The following is a 14279-nucleotide window of genomic DNA, read 5'->3' on the forward strand; positions in this document are numbered from 1 at the left end:
TTCTCCCTAGTCCAGAGAATTCTAAAATTGAGTCTAAGAAAAACTCTGTCCTATATCTTTCCAGATATTTCTGCCTTCCACACTTTTGTTCTCTATCTCTATCTCTTTCTTCTCTTAGATTGGATCCTTAAGTAAAACTGCCTGAAAAGGAGGGCCTTGGTAGAGATGAGGAAAATTTTGTTATTAATTAATACTTTGAAGTTTTATCCTGCCATACACTGGTAGAAATAGAGATGAGATGGGTGTGGAGTGGGGCAAATTAGTATAGTACTTGCTGAAAGTAACAATAGTAGCCATGTTAAGATAAAAGAGTAACAACAAAAAAGTCCTACTTCTCTAAGAAATATATGCATATGAGCGTATGAGGTGTTGTCTACCTTTAAAGGTATATTGCCTTGCTTTTCTTAATTTCAAAACAATTTGAAACATACTATGGTAAGCTTTTAAAAGAAGGAAAGAAAATCTTAAAGGTACAAGATTATTTTAGACTGAATATTAGACAATAGAAAGCAGCCCTTTGCCTGACAGATTGGGAAGATGGGTTCATGAATGTGATGCAGCGTGTCAGAGACAGGAATAAGATTTGGTGAAGGAAGAGGGATTCTCAGGGGGAGGTGAATAATTATAGATAAGAAGCTAAAATTAATAGATAAGCAGGACATTCATGCCTTTGCTATAGATTTCCAGTTATGACTAAGCAGGTATTAGAGGGTAATTTGGCAATGGTTTTACAATTGTATTTTATAATGAACCATAGCATACTAATATAGACTAAACTGTTTAAACATCTTGGGAGACTTTAATTTATTCAGCTTAAGAGCTTAGTTGAAGGGGAAAAAATAGTGGAAAGTAAGCTGTAGGATTACTTTTCCTGAATTCTAAATTTAGCTTAAGCATATTTCTAATCTTCTATGCCAGGAATATTTTCTTGAAAATGCATTTGAATTGATTAATATGATCATCTTTATTAATATGGGATTTGAACAGACATAAACATGCTTACTGTATTTTACTGTGTTGGTTTTTAGGCTAAGTAATCCTGTAAATGATTAGTAAATTATATTCTGTTCGATTACCAAGGTACTTAACTTAAATCCAGTATGATCATAAAAGGTAAGTAAATCTTCAGTGACAATGATGGAGATTCCACACATGGTTACATTTGAGAAGGCAAAAGGAACTGCATCATGTGACCAGAGCCTGCACAATGTAATTCCCATTACATTATGACAGTAATTTAAAAGAAATAGACTGTGGGAAGAGCAACACAAATTCACAGCCACTGTTTTGGGTCTGACGACCCAAAGACAAATAGTATTCCTCACCAAACTGATTCTCTTATGAAAGTAGGAGGGAAACTTTCCGTTACCAGTTGTATAAATTGCCCCTATCCCTTTTCAATTTAGGCCCAGATGACCTCACGTTACATATGGGTATAAATAAGGTACTTTTTAATGAACTACAGGAAAGGAAAACACTATGTGAAAACTCAAGGATGTGGTATCAATATAACTCTCAAATTCAAAAAGGAAACTAGCATATTCAGAGCATCTCTAACATACCATCTCATTTAATCCTCATAACAGGCCTAGGAAGAGGGAATTATTATCTCTAGAGGTGGAAACTGTATCAGAGATATATTAGAATCTAGTTTGTCTGATTCCAAATTCTATGTACTTTTGATTGTTACATTTTGATAGCACTGTTTTAGGTGTGAAAGACAGAAACCAATCCAAATTAGCTGAAGAAAAGTGAGGGATTTATTGGCTCATAAAACTGAAAAGTATAGTGATAATCTTACTCAGTGAACAAGCTCAGCTGCAGGCATGGTTGGATCTAGAAGTCAAAATGGAACTCCTTCTCTCTGTGTCTTAGTTCTGCTTTTCTCTGTGTTGCACTCTCCATCAGGCAGGTTCTCAGGAGCTCTATTTTCAATCCCATGGAAAAGAGATCCTCTTTCCAAGTTTGAAAAAAGTTTCAGGATTGAATCTCATTGTCCTGGCTTGGTCTAAGTAATCCTAAATACATGCTAAAAACAATTTGAAAGAAAAATAAAGAAAAAGGGTAGCTGCTTCAGAAAATGTGAATTTTAACTCTTTTTTAAAATTTCCAACTTTTTTTTCATTTCTGGGATACATGTGCAGGATGTGCAGGTTTGTTACAGAGGTAAACATGTGCCATGGTGGTTTGCTGCACAGATCATCCCATTACCCAGGTATTTTTTTTTATTATACTTTAAGTTCTAGGGTACATGTGCACAACGTGCAGGTTTGTTACATATGTATACATGTGCCATGTTGGTGTGCTGCACCCATTAACTCGTCATTTACATTAGGTATATTTCCTAACGCTTTCCCTCCTCCCTTCCCCCTCCCCACAACAGGCCCCAGTGTGTGATGTTCCCCTTCTTGTATCCAAGTGTTCTCATTGTTCGGTTCCCACCTATGAGTGAGAACATGCGGTGTTTGGTTTTTTGTTCTTGAAATAGTTTGCTGAGAATGATGGTTTCCAGCTTCATCCATGTCCCTACAAAGGACATGAACTCATCCTTTTTTTCTGGCTGCATAGTATTCCATGGTGTATATGTGCCACATTTTCTTAATCCAGTCTATCATTGATGGACATTTTGGTTGGTTCCAAGTCTTTGCTATTGTGAATAGTGCCACAATTAACATACATGTGCCTGTGCCTTTATAGCAGCATGATTTATAATCCTTTGGGTATATACCCAGTAATGGGATGGCTGGGTCAAATGGTATTTCTAGTTCTAGATCCTTGAGGAATCACCACACTGTCTTCCACAATGGTTGAACTAGTATGCAGTCCCACCAACAATGTAAAAGTGTTCCTATATCTCCACATCCTCTCCAGCACCTGTTGTTTCCTGACTTTTTAATGATCGCCATTCTAACTGGTGTGATATGGTATCTCATTGTGGTTTTTATTTGCATTTCTCTGATGGCCAGTGGTGATGAGCATTTTTTCATGTGTCTGTTGGCTGCATAAATGTCTTCTTTTGAGAAGTGTCTGTTCATATCCTTTGCCCACTTGTTGATGGGGTTGTTTGTTTTTTTCTTGTAAATTTGTTTGAGTTCTTTGTAGACTCTGGATATTAGCCCTTTCTCAGATGAGTAGATTGCAAAAATTTTCTCCCATTCTGTAGGTTGCCTGTTCACTCTGATGGTAGTTTCTTTTGCTGTGCAGAAGCTCCTTAGTTTAATTAGATCCTGTTTGTCAATTTTGGCTTTTGTTGCCATTGCTTTTGGTGTTTTAGACATGAAGTCCTTTCCCATGCCTATGTCCTGAATGGTATTGCCTAGGTTTTCTTCTAGGGTTTTTATGGTTTTAGGTCTAACATTTAAGTCTTTAATCCATCTTGAATTAATTTTTGTATAAGGTGTAAGGAAGGGATCCAGTTTCAGCTTTCTATATATGGCTAGCCAGTTTTCCCAGCACCATTTATTAAATAGGGAATCCTTTACTCATTACTTGTTTTTGTCAGGTTTGTCAAAGATCAGGTGGTTCTAGATGTGTGGTATTATTTCTGAGGGCTCTGTTCTGTTCCATTGGTTTATATCTCTGTTTTGGTACCAGTACCATGCTGTTTTGGTTACTGTAGCCTTGTAGTATAGTTTGAAGTCAGGTAGCTTGATGCCTCCAGCTTTGTTCTTTTGGCTTAGGATTGTCTTGGAAATGCGGGCTCTTTTTTGGTTCCATATGAACTTTAAAGTAGTTTTTTCCAATTCTTTGAAGAAAGTCATTGGTAGCTTGATGGGGATGGCATTGAGTCTATAAATTACCTTGGGCAGTATGGCCATTTTCATGATATTGATTCTTCCTATCCATGAGCATGGAATGTTCTTCCATTTGTTTGTATCCTCTTTTATTTTGTTGAGCAGTGGTTTATAGTTCTCCTTGAAGAGGTCCTTCACATCCCTTGTAAGTTGGATTCCTGGGTATTTTTTTCTCTTTGAAGCAATTGTGAATGGGAGTTCATTCATGATTTAGCTCTCTGTTTGTCTGTTATTGGTGTATAAGAATGCTTGTGATTTTTGCATATTAATTTTGTATCCTGAGACTTCGCTGAAGTTGCTTATCAGCTTAAGGAGATTTTGGGCTGAGACAATGGGGTTTTCTAGATATACAATCATGTCATCTGCAAACAGGGATGATTTGACTTCTTCTCTTCCTAATTGAATACCCTTTATTTCTTTCTCCTGCCTGATTTCCCTGGCCAGAACTTCCAACACTATGTTGAATAGGAGTGGTGAGAGAGGGCATCCCTGTCTTGTGCCAATTTTCAAAGGGAATGCTTCCAGTTTTTGTCCATTCAGTATGATATTGGCTGTGGGTTTGTCATAAATAGCTCTTATTATTTTGAGATACAGCCCATCAATACCTAATTTATTGAGAGTTTTTAGCATGAAGGGTTGTTGAATTTTGTCAAAGGCCTTTTCTGCATCTATTGAGATAATCATGTGGTTTTTGTCTTTGGTTCTGTTTATAAGCTGGATTACATTTATTGATTTGTGTATGTTGAACCAGCCTTGCATCCCAGGGATGAAGCCCACTTGGTCATGGTGGATAAGCTTTTTGATGTGCTGCTGGATTCGGTTTGCCAGTATTTTATTGAGGATTTTTGCATCAATGTTCATCAGGGATATTGGTCTAAAATTCTCTTTTTTTTGTTGTGTCTCTGTCAGGCTTTGGTATCAGGATGATGCTGGCTTCATAAAATGAGTTAGGGAGGATTCCCTCTTTTTCTATTGATGGGAATAGTTTCAGAAGGAATGGTACCAGCTCCTCCTTGTACCTCTGGTAGAATTTAGCTGTGAATCAGTCTGGTCCTGGACTTTTTTTGGTTGGTAGGCTATTAATTATTGCCTCAATTTCAGAGCCTGTTATTGGTCTATTCAGGGATTCAAGTTATTCCTGGTTTAATCTTGGGAGGGTGTATGTGTCCAGGAATTTATCCATTTCTTCTAGATTTTCTAGTTTATTTGCATAGAGGTGTTTATAGTACTCTCTGATGGTAGTCTGTATTTCTGTGGGATCAGTGGTGATATCCCCTTTATCATTTTTTATTATGTCTATTTGATTCTTCTCTCTTTTCTTCTTTATTAGTCTTGCTAGTGGTCTATCAATTTTGTCGATCTTCTCAAAAAACCAGCTCCTGGATTCATGGATTTTTTGAAGGGTTTTTTTGTGTCTCTATCTCCTTCAGTTCTGCTATGATCTTAGTTATTTCTTGCCTTCTGCTAGCTTTTGAATGTGTTTGCTCTTGCTTCTCTAGTTCTTTTAATTGTGATGTTAGGGTGTCAATTTTAGATCTTTCCTGCTTTCTCTTGTGGGCATTTAGTGCTATAAATTTCCCTCTACACACTACTTTAAATGTGTCCCAGAGATTCTGGTATGTTGTGTCTTTGTTCTCATTGGTTTCAAAGAACATCTATTTCTGCCTTCATTTCATTATGTACCAAGTAGTCATTCAGGAGCAGGTTGTTCAGTTTCCATGTAGTTGAGCAGTTTTGAGTGAGTTTCTTAATCCTGAGTTCTAGTTTGATTGCACTGTGGTCTGAGAGACAGTTTGTTATAATTTCTGTTCTTTTACATTTGCTGAGGAGTGCTTTACTTCCAACTAAGTGGTCAATTTTGGAATAAGTGCGATGTGGTGCTGAGAAGAATGTGTATTCTGTTGATTTGGGGTGGAGAGTTCTGTAGATGTCTATTAGGTCTGCTTGGTGTAGAGCTGAGTTCAATTCCTGGATATCCTTGTTAACTTTCTGTTTCGTTGATCTGTCTAATGTTGACAGAACTGTAAGGCGGCAGCGAGGCTGTGGGAGGGGTGCCCGCCATTGGTGAGGCTGGAGTAGGTAAACAAAGCAGCCAGGAAGCTTGAACTGGGTGGAGCCCACCACAACTCAAGGAGGCCTGCCTGCCTCTGTAGACTCCACCTACAGAGGTGGAGGGGGTAGGGCATAGCTGAACAAAAGGCAGCAGAAACCTCTGCAGACTTAAATGTCCCTGTCTGACAGCTTTGAAGAGAGTAGTGGTTCTCCTAGCACGGAGTTTGAGATCTGAGAACGGACAGACTGCCTCCTCAGGTGGGTCCCTGACCTCTGAGTAGCCTAACTGGGAGGCACCCCCAAGTAGGGGCAGACTGACACTTCACTCAGCCAGGTACCCCTTTGAGACGAAGCTTCCAGATGAACGATCAGGCAGCAACATTTGCTGTTCAGCAATATTTGCTGTTCTGCAGCCTCCGCTGCTGATACCCAGGCAAACAGGGTCTGGAATGGCCCTCCAGCGCACTCCAACAGACCTGCAGCTGAGGGTCCTGACTGTTAGAAGGAAAACTAACAAACAGAAAGGACATCCACACCAAAACCCCATCTGTTGGTCACCATCATCAAAGACCAAAGGTAGACAAAACCACAAAGATGGGGAAAAAACAGAGCAGAAATGCTGAAAATTCTAAAAATCAGAGCACCTCTCCCCCTCCAAAGGAACGCATCTCCTCACCAGCAATGGAACAAAGCTAGATGGAGAATGATTTTGACGAGTTGAGAGAAGAAGGCTTCAGATGATCAAACTACTCTGAGCTAAAGGAGCAAGTTCAAACCCAATGCAAAGAAGTTAAAAACCTTGAAAAAAGGTTAGAATGAATGGCTAACTAGAATAACCAGTGTAGAGAAGTCCTTAAATGACCTGATTGAGCTGAAAACCATGGCACAAGAACTACGTGACAAATGCACAAGCTTCAGTAGCCGATTTGATCAACTGGAAGAAAGGGTATCAGTGATGGAAGATCAAATGAATGAAATGAAGCAAGAAGAGAAGTTTACAGAAAAAAGTGTACAAAGAAATGAACAAAGCCTCCAAGAAATATGGGACTATGTGAAAAGACCAAATCTATGTCTGATTGATGTACCTGAAAGTGATGGAGAGAATGGAACCAAGTTGGAAAACACTCTTCAGGATATTATCCAGGAGAAATTCCCCAATCTAGCAAGGCAGGCCAACATTCAGATTCAGGAAATACAGAAAACGCCACACTCCTCGAGAAGAGCAACTCCAAGACACATAATTGTCAGAGTCACCAAAGTTGAAATGAGGGAAAAAATGTTAAGGGCAGCCAGAGAGAAAGGTCGGGTTACACACAAAGGGAAACCCATCAGACTAACAGTGGATCTCTCAGCAGAAACTCTACAAGCCAGAAGAGAGTGGGGGCCAATATTCAACATTCTTAAAGAAAAGAATTTTCAACACAGAATTTCATATCCAGCCAAACTAAGCTTCATAAGTGAAGGAGAAATAAAATCCTTTACAGACAAGCAAATGCTGAGAAATTTTGTCACCGCCAGGCCTGCCCTAAAAGAGCTGCTGAAGGAAGCACTAAACATGGAAAAGAACAACCAGTACCAGCCACTGCAAAAACATGCCAAATTGTAAAGACCATCGATGCTGGGAAGAAACTGCATCAACTAATGAGCAAAATAACCAGCTAACATCATAATGACAGGATCAAATTCACACATAACAATATTAACCTTAAATGTAAATGGGCTAAATGCTCCAATTAAAAGACACAGACTGGCAAATTGGATAAAGAGTCAAGACCCATCAGTGTGCTGTATTCAGGAGACCCATCTCATCTGCAGAGACACACATAGGCTCAAAATAAAGGGATGGAGGAAGATCTACCAAGCAAATGGAAAACAAAAAAAGGCAAGGGTTGCAATCCTAGTCTCTGATAAAACAGACTTTAAACCAACAAAGATCAAAAGAGACAAAGAAGGCCATTACATAGTGGTAAAGGGATCAATTCAACAAGAAGAGCTAACTATCTTAAATATATATGCACCCAATACAGGAGCACCCAGATTTGTAAAGCAAGTCCTTAGAGACTTACAAAGAGAGTTAGACTCCCACACAATAATAATGGGAGACTTTAACACCCCACTGTCAACATTACCCAGGTATTAAGCCCAGCATCCATTAGCTGTTCTTCCTGATCCTCTTCCTCCTCCCACCCCCTGCCCTCTGATAGGACCCAGTTTGTGTTGTTCCCCTGCCATGTGCCCATGTGTTTTCATAATTTAGCTCCCACTTATAAGTGAGAACATGTGGTATTTGGTTATATTTTCCTGCATTAGTTTGCTAAGGATAATGGCCTCCAGCTCCATCCAAGTCCCTGCAAAGGACATGATCTCATTTCTTTTCATGGCTGTATAGTATTCCAGGGTGTATGTGTGCCACATATTTTCTTTATCCCGTCTATCATTGATGGTTAATTCCATGTCTTTCCTTTTGTGAATAGTGCTGCAATAAACATATATGTGCATGTGTCTTTATAGTAGATGATTTATATTCCTTTGGGTATATACCCAGTAATGGGATGGCTGGGTCAAATGGTATTTCTGCCTGTAGGTCTTTGAGGAATTACCACACTATCTTCCACAATGGTTGAACTAATTTACACTCCTACCAACAGTGTAAAAGTGTTCCTTTCTCTCCATAACCTCACCAGCACCTGTTTCTTGACTTTTTAATAATAGCCATTCTGACTGGTGTGAGATGGTATCTCATTGTGGTTTTGATTTGCATTTCTCTAGTGATCAGTGATGTTGAGCTTTTTAAAATATGTTTGTGGCCACATGTATGTCTTCTTTTGAGAAGTGGCTGTTCATGTCCTTTGCCTACTTTTTAGTGGGGTTTTTTTTTCTTATAAATTTGTTTAAGTTCCTTATAGATGCTGGATATTAGACCTTTGTCAGGTGCATAGATTGCAAACATTTTCTCCCATTCTGTAGGTTGTTTGTTTACTCTGTTTGATATGGTTTGGCTGTGTCCTCACCAAAATCTCATCTTGAATTGTAGTTCCCATAATCCCCATGTGTCATGGGAGGGACCCAGTGGGTGGTCATGGGGGTGGTCACCCCCCATGCTGTTCTCCTGATAGTGAGTGAGTTCTTACAAGATCTGATGGTTATATAAGGGGCTTTTCCCCCTTTGCTTGGCATTTCTCCTTCCTGCTGCCATGGGGAAAAGATGTGTTTCCTTCCACTTCTGCCATGATTGTAAGTTTCCTGAGGCCTCCCCAGCCCCGTGGAACTATGACTCAATTAAATCTCTTTCCTTTATTAATTACCCAGTCTCAGGTATTTCTTTATGGCAGCTTGAGAATGGATTAATACACTATTTCGAGTTTCTTTTCCTGTGCAGAAGCTCTTAAGTTTAATTAGATCCCATTGGTCAATTTTTGCTTTTGTTGCGATTGCTTTTGGGGTCTTTGTCATGAAACCTTTGCCTGTGCCTGTGTCCTGAATGGTATTGCCTAGATTTTCTTCTAGAGTTTTTATAGTTCTGGGTTTGACATTAAAGTCTTTAATCCATCTTGAGTTGATTTTTGTATATGGTGTAAAGAAGGAGTCCAGTTTCAATTTTCTGCATATGGCTAGCCAGTTCTTATGGCACCATTTATTAAATAGGGAATCCTTTCTCCATTGCTTATTTTGTCAGGTTAGTTGAAGATCAGATGGTTGTAGGTGTGCCATCTTATTTCTGGGTTCTCTATTTTGTTCCATTGATCTATGTGTCTGTTCTTGTACCAGTACCAGTACCATGCTGTTTTGGTTACTGTAGCCTGGTAGTATAGTTAGTATAGTTTGCCTCCAGCTTTGTTCATTTTGCTTGGGATTGCCTTGGCTACTCAGGCTCTTTTTGGGTTCTATATGAATTTTAAAATAGTTTTTTTCCAATTCTGTGAAGAATGTCAATGGTAGTTTAATGGAAATAGAATTGAATATGTAAATTGCTTTGGACTGTATGGCCATTTTCACGATATTGATTCTTCCTATCCATGAGCATGGGATGTTTTTCCATTTGTTTCTGTCCTCTCTGATTTCCTTGAGCTGTGGTTTGTAGTTCTCCTTGAAGAGATCCTTCATTTCCCTTGTTAGCTGTATTCCTTGGTATTTTATTCTTTTTGTGGCAATTGGGAATGGAAGTTCATTCATGATTTGGCTCTCAGCTTGCCTGTTTTTGGTGTATAGGAATGCTAGCGATTTTTGCACACTGATTTTGTATTCTGAGACTTTGCTGAAGTTGCTTATCAGCTTAGGAAGCTTTTAGGTTGAGATGATAGGGTTTTCTAGATATAGGAGCATGTCATCTGCAAACGGAGATAGTTTGACTTCCTCTCTTCTTATTCGAATACCCTTTATTTCTTTCTCTTGCCTGATTGCCCTGGCCAGATCTTCCAATACTATGGCCAGAACTTCCAAAATAGGGGTGGTGAGAGAGGGCAATCTCTAGATCCCCTTCCTAGGGGTATGTACAGACCTCCCTCCTTGCCTGAGTTGCAGCCACATTTGTTGGGGATCCTGGGGCTGGAGTATGTAAAACTCCCAGGTCTTTGTGCATGCTGGGGCAGCTGCTCTGCCAAGACTCCACACAGCAGTGTGTGTTGGACCCAAAACCCCGATGGCATGGGCTCACAAGGGGATCTCCTAATCTGAAGGTTGTAAAGATCTGTCGGAGAAGTGTGGTTTCCCAGGGTGGTGCATTCACTCACTGCTTCCCTTGGCCAGGGGTGGGGGTTCCCTTGGCTCAATGTTGCTCTTGGGTGGGCTATTGCCCCACACTGCTTTTCTTCGTTCTCCATGGGTCGAGTTGTTTCCCCTCATCAGTCCCAATGTGAGTACCTGGATATTTCAGTTGAAGGTGCTGTATTCACTCCCTGCTTTCATTCTGCTCTGTGAGCGCGATGCACTGCAGCTGCTTCTAATTGGCCATCTTGGATCCCTTGAATTCTAACTCTTAAGCCTTATGTATATATGTTAAAGATACAGACTGCAGAATAACTGCACTACTTATGAGATATTTTCATGTGGATAATGAAACCAGATAACCATAGCAATTGGGGCTGATCATGAAGATTCCTGAAGTAAACAGATGGCCTTTACTTCTCTGCTTTTGAAAAGGTCTTAATTACATGATAAGGTCACACACACAGCTTCATTTGAATCTATATAGTAGTATATTTGATAGCATGTTTTCGTAAACTATATTTGGAAGGCCAAAGAACTAACATTTATCAAATACCTACTTATGTACAGGCAGCATATAGGTACTTTAAGTGATTCAGCAGGCATTAGCCGCATGTAATATTTAAGTTTAGAATTTAAATTAGTTAAAATTAAATTAAATGAAATTAAAACTCATTTCTTTGTTCACACCAGCTATACCTCAAGTGCTGAATGACCATGTGACCTTAATGAACAGCATAGATATAGAGCATTTCCATCATTGTAGAATATTCCACTGGACAGCTCTGGATGTCTATCTCAATTCTTTTTTCAGAATGAAATCTAGCAATCTTAAATCATGTTAAATAACACCATGAAAAAACAATCAGCCCAGAATGTTGTGTTTTCTACAAAGAAACCCAAACAGATCTGAGATCTTATAAAAGTCAGTATCATGGGGAAAAAAAGGAGGGGCAGAAGATATTGTTCTAGATTTTAAAAGACTTACTTAAAAGAGCTAACAACCAAATGTAATGATTGATCCTGATCTGAACGGAAATAATTTTGTGAAAAATTTTTGTTTCAATGAAGGAACCTGAAAATGGACTAATAGATATTAGATAATACAATAGAGTTATTTTCAGTTTTGCTAGGTGTGATAAAGGTATCATGGTTTTGTAAGAGTATATTTCAATTTTTTGGAGATCTATGCTGAAGCATTTAGAAGTAAAGTATTTTCATATTTTAAATTTACTTTAGAATGATACTTTAGAATAAAAACAGATGGTAAACCAACTATGCCGTAATTGTGAAATGTAGGTGGTGGAAACTATTATATTATTTTAAATTTTGATATATTTTAGAACTTCTAAAATCAAAAGATTTTAAAAATCTATTTTTTTAAAATGGATTTTGCCTTTGGTGTCACACTTAGAAAATGTTTTCTCAAGCAAGGGTTTTAAAGGTAATTACTGAGATTGTCTTCAAGTATTCTTATGGGTCATTTACTTTAATACTTAAATCTTTTATCTCTCTGAAATTTGTTTTGATGTGATGTATGAGATAAAGATGACTTTTATGTTCAGGTAGTTAGATGGTAGTGAATATTTTGTTTGATTCTCTAAATTTATTTACCATTTTTTTCTAGAAAAGCCCTTGCTTTTTCTTTAGGGATCCATATCCCTCTCATTTTTCTGGTCATGTGTTTTGTGTAATAACAGTAACAGAAAATTATAAGCCTCATATTCTTTAATTTACCCTTGGCTAAGAAATAACTGAAGGAAAAACCATAGTGCTTGTTGGTAGTTTAATAGGAAATTGAAAGAATGAAAGTCTGTTGAGGCACCAGCAGACAAGTCCTGGGCTAGCCATCATTGTATCATGTTAAATAGATAGGAAAAAGCTTAGACAGTACTAACATATCTGTTACCATAAAACGAAAGTTAAAGTATATGTTTATTGCCTGTCTTATATCAGAAAGGAAAGTGTCTATGCCTGTTTTATAAGAAGGGATCAGGCAATAATATGAAAAGCATTCCAAGTGTTTCAAGTAGAGGATTTACTACAATGCATCAGGTGCTTAAATAATCAAGGGCTGAAGGAGAGTGAGTCAGGGGCCTGCCACTAACTTTTAGGTGCAGCACCACAGAAAGTTAGAGTCTCTATCTATCAGAGTTGGGAGCTTGCAGGAAGCTCCTGCTTATCTCATGGGACTTTGTAGCCCCAAGATGGGTGGAATGGCAAGGGACATAGAAACTACTACAGAAACTCACATTTAGGAGGCCCATGCTATGCCTTCTACTGCTGCCAGAGAAAGAAGAGAAATAATTTCTGCCTTACTGCTGCCTTTCAAAGATCATGTGAATTTATCTTTAAGATGGAGACTAAAAATACCTCCAGAACTCTGCTGGCTAGGATGTCACAGAAATATACTTCTCAGGCTTCTGGCCTCTACACTGTAAGGAAGGATGGAAAAGTTTATAAGGTGGGCTGAGTGTCAATAGACAAATCCAACAGAAGGGGTGAAGGACTTTCCTACATATTTAAATGTTTATTTAAAAATTCAAGGGGTTGTTGACACCGAGAGTAGACTGTTTTTGTTATAGGAAAAGATATTTGTGAGACTATTTGGTGAAGAAAGCAATTTGAAATTGTGAATCATATTTGTCATAGAGGATTGGTTTCACTCACCAATTGGTTAGAATTCACTTCCTATGACATCAGCTAATCTAGCAGAGCTTCCCCAACTGATAGGTCAGCCAGCCCAAAGGGTAGTAGGGGTGGCTGAGCAGGGCTGGGTAACCAGGAAAGTCTTGCTAGGGGCTCCAATTCCCTTGTTTACCGTATTATAACCATATAAACATAACTATCTTTTTCTTAGTGTAGTCAAAGCACTGCACTTAGTGAAACAACCTTCTGTTGTTTTCATGTCAGTGACATTCCAGGGTGTGAAGACTCTGAGGTAAATTAATGTACAAGAAATGTAAGGAAAGGCTCTGCCAGAGCACTTGCTCTTCACCTGTGTAAACACATCATGACCATTTAAGGCTGTAAACCGCAGAATATAATATTAATATCCCAGAGGGTAGTTGGGTAAATAACAAGGCAGGCTGATATGAATTCCCTGGGTTTAAAGAAAAATTAAAGCCTTGATTAATTAATTCATTATGTGCAGCTTCTCCTCCCTTCCTTTACTTTTATAGCAGGAGTGAGATAATTATTATAATCTGAGAGATAAGCCTGCTTCAACTGAGAGCTGTGTTTGGGCAACTCTGTGGTTTGGGCAAATGGATTAAGTGACTTAATAAATTCATATTCAGAAGACTGTGATGTTAAAAAGAATTTCCTACTTAGGAAAGATAATTTCCAAGTGGAAAACAAAAATCCTCTACTGAGTTATAAAACTTTTGTTTAAAATATATTCATTATATTTGAGAATTGCTATGCATGAGGACACCTCTTCATGCTTGAGATACATCAGTACACAAAATAGGCAAAGATTAAGAAGTTTTTATTTTAGTGGGAGAAAGACATAGCAAACAATAAACATAATGAATAAGTAAATTATATAGGATAGTAGAAGGTGAAAAGTGGTATTAAAAAAGAAAAGGTAGAGCATGGTAAAGGGGATCAGGTGTGTTGGGGAAGGGGTGATGGGCTACAATACTGAATAAGAAGGCTCACTGAGAAGATGAAATTTGAGTAAGATGTGCAGGAGATCAGGGAGCAAGCCACACATTCCAGGCAGAG

At 38.5% G+C, this 14279-nt stretch overlaps 1 protein-coding gene and 1 long non-coding RNA gene across 4 annotated transcripts in view; one reads left to right on the forward strand and one right to left on the reverse strand.

Annotated features, from left to right (window-relative positions):
- The window catches only part of MEGF10 (multiple EGF like domains 10), a 235899-nt gene that overhangs the window by 33572 nt on the left and 188048 nt on the right, over window positions 1–14279 (forward strand). The window lies entirely within an intron of this gene.
- LOC129397813 (uncharacterized) overlaps window positions 1–14279 on the reverse strand; it is a 58356-nt gene that overhangs the window by 30331 nt on the left and 13746 nt on the right. The window contains exon 3 of one of the 2 annotated variants that reach the window (XR_008625430.2): window positions 1802–2029. The exons of the other annotated variant lie outside the window; for it this stretch is intronic. This is a non-coding gene — a long non-coding RNA (uncharacterized LOC129397813). The remainder of the gene's footprint in view (window positions 1–1801; window positions 2030–14279) is intronic. 2 annotated transcript variants of the gene reach the window in all.

This window comes from Pan paniscus, chromosome 4 (genome assembly GCF_029289425.2).
Source record: "Pan paniscus chromosome 4, NHGRI_mPanPan1-v2.0_pri, whole genome shotgun sequence".
Classification (NCBI taxonomy): domain Eukaryota; kingdom Metazoa; phylum Chordata; class Mammalia; order Primates; family Hominidae; genus Pan; species Pan paniscus.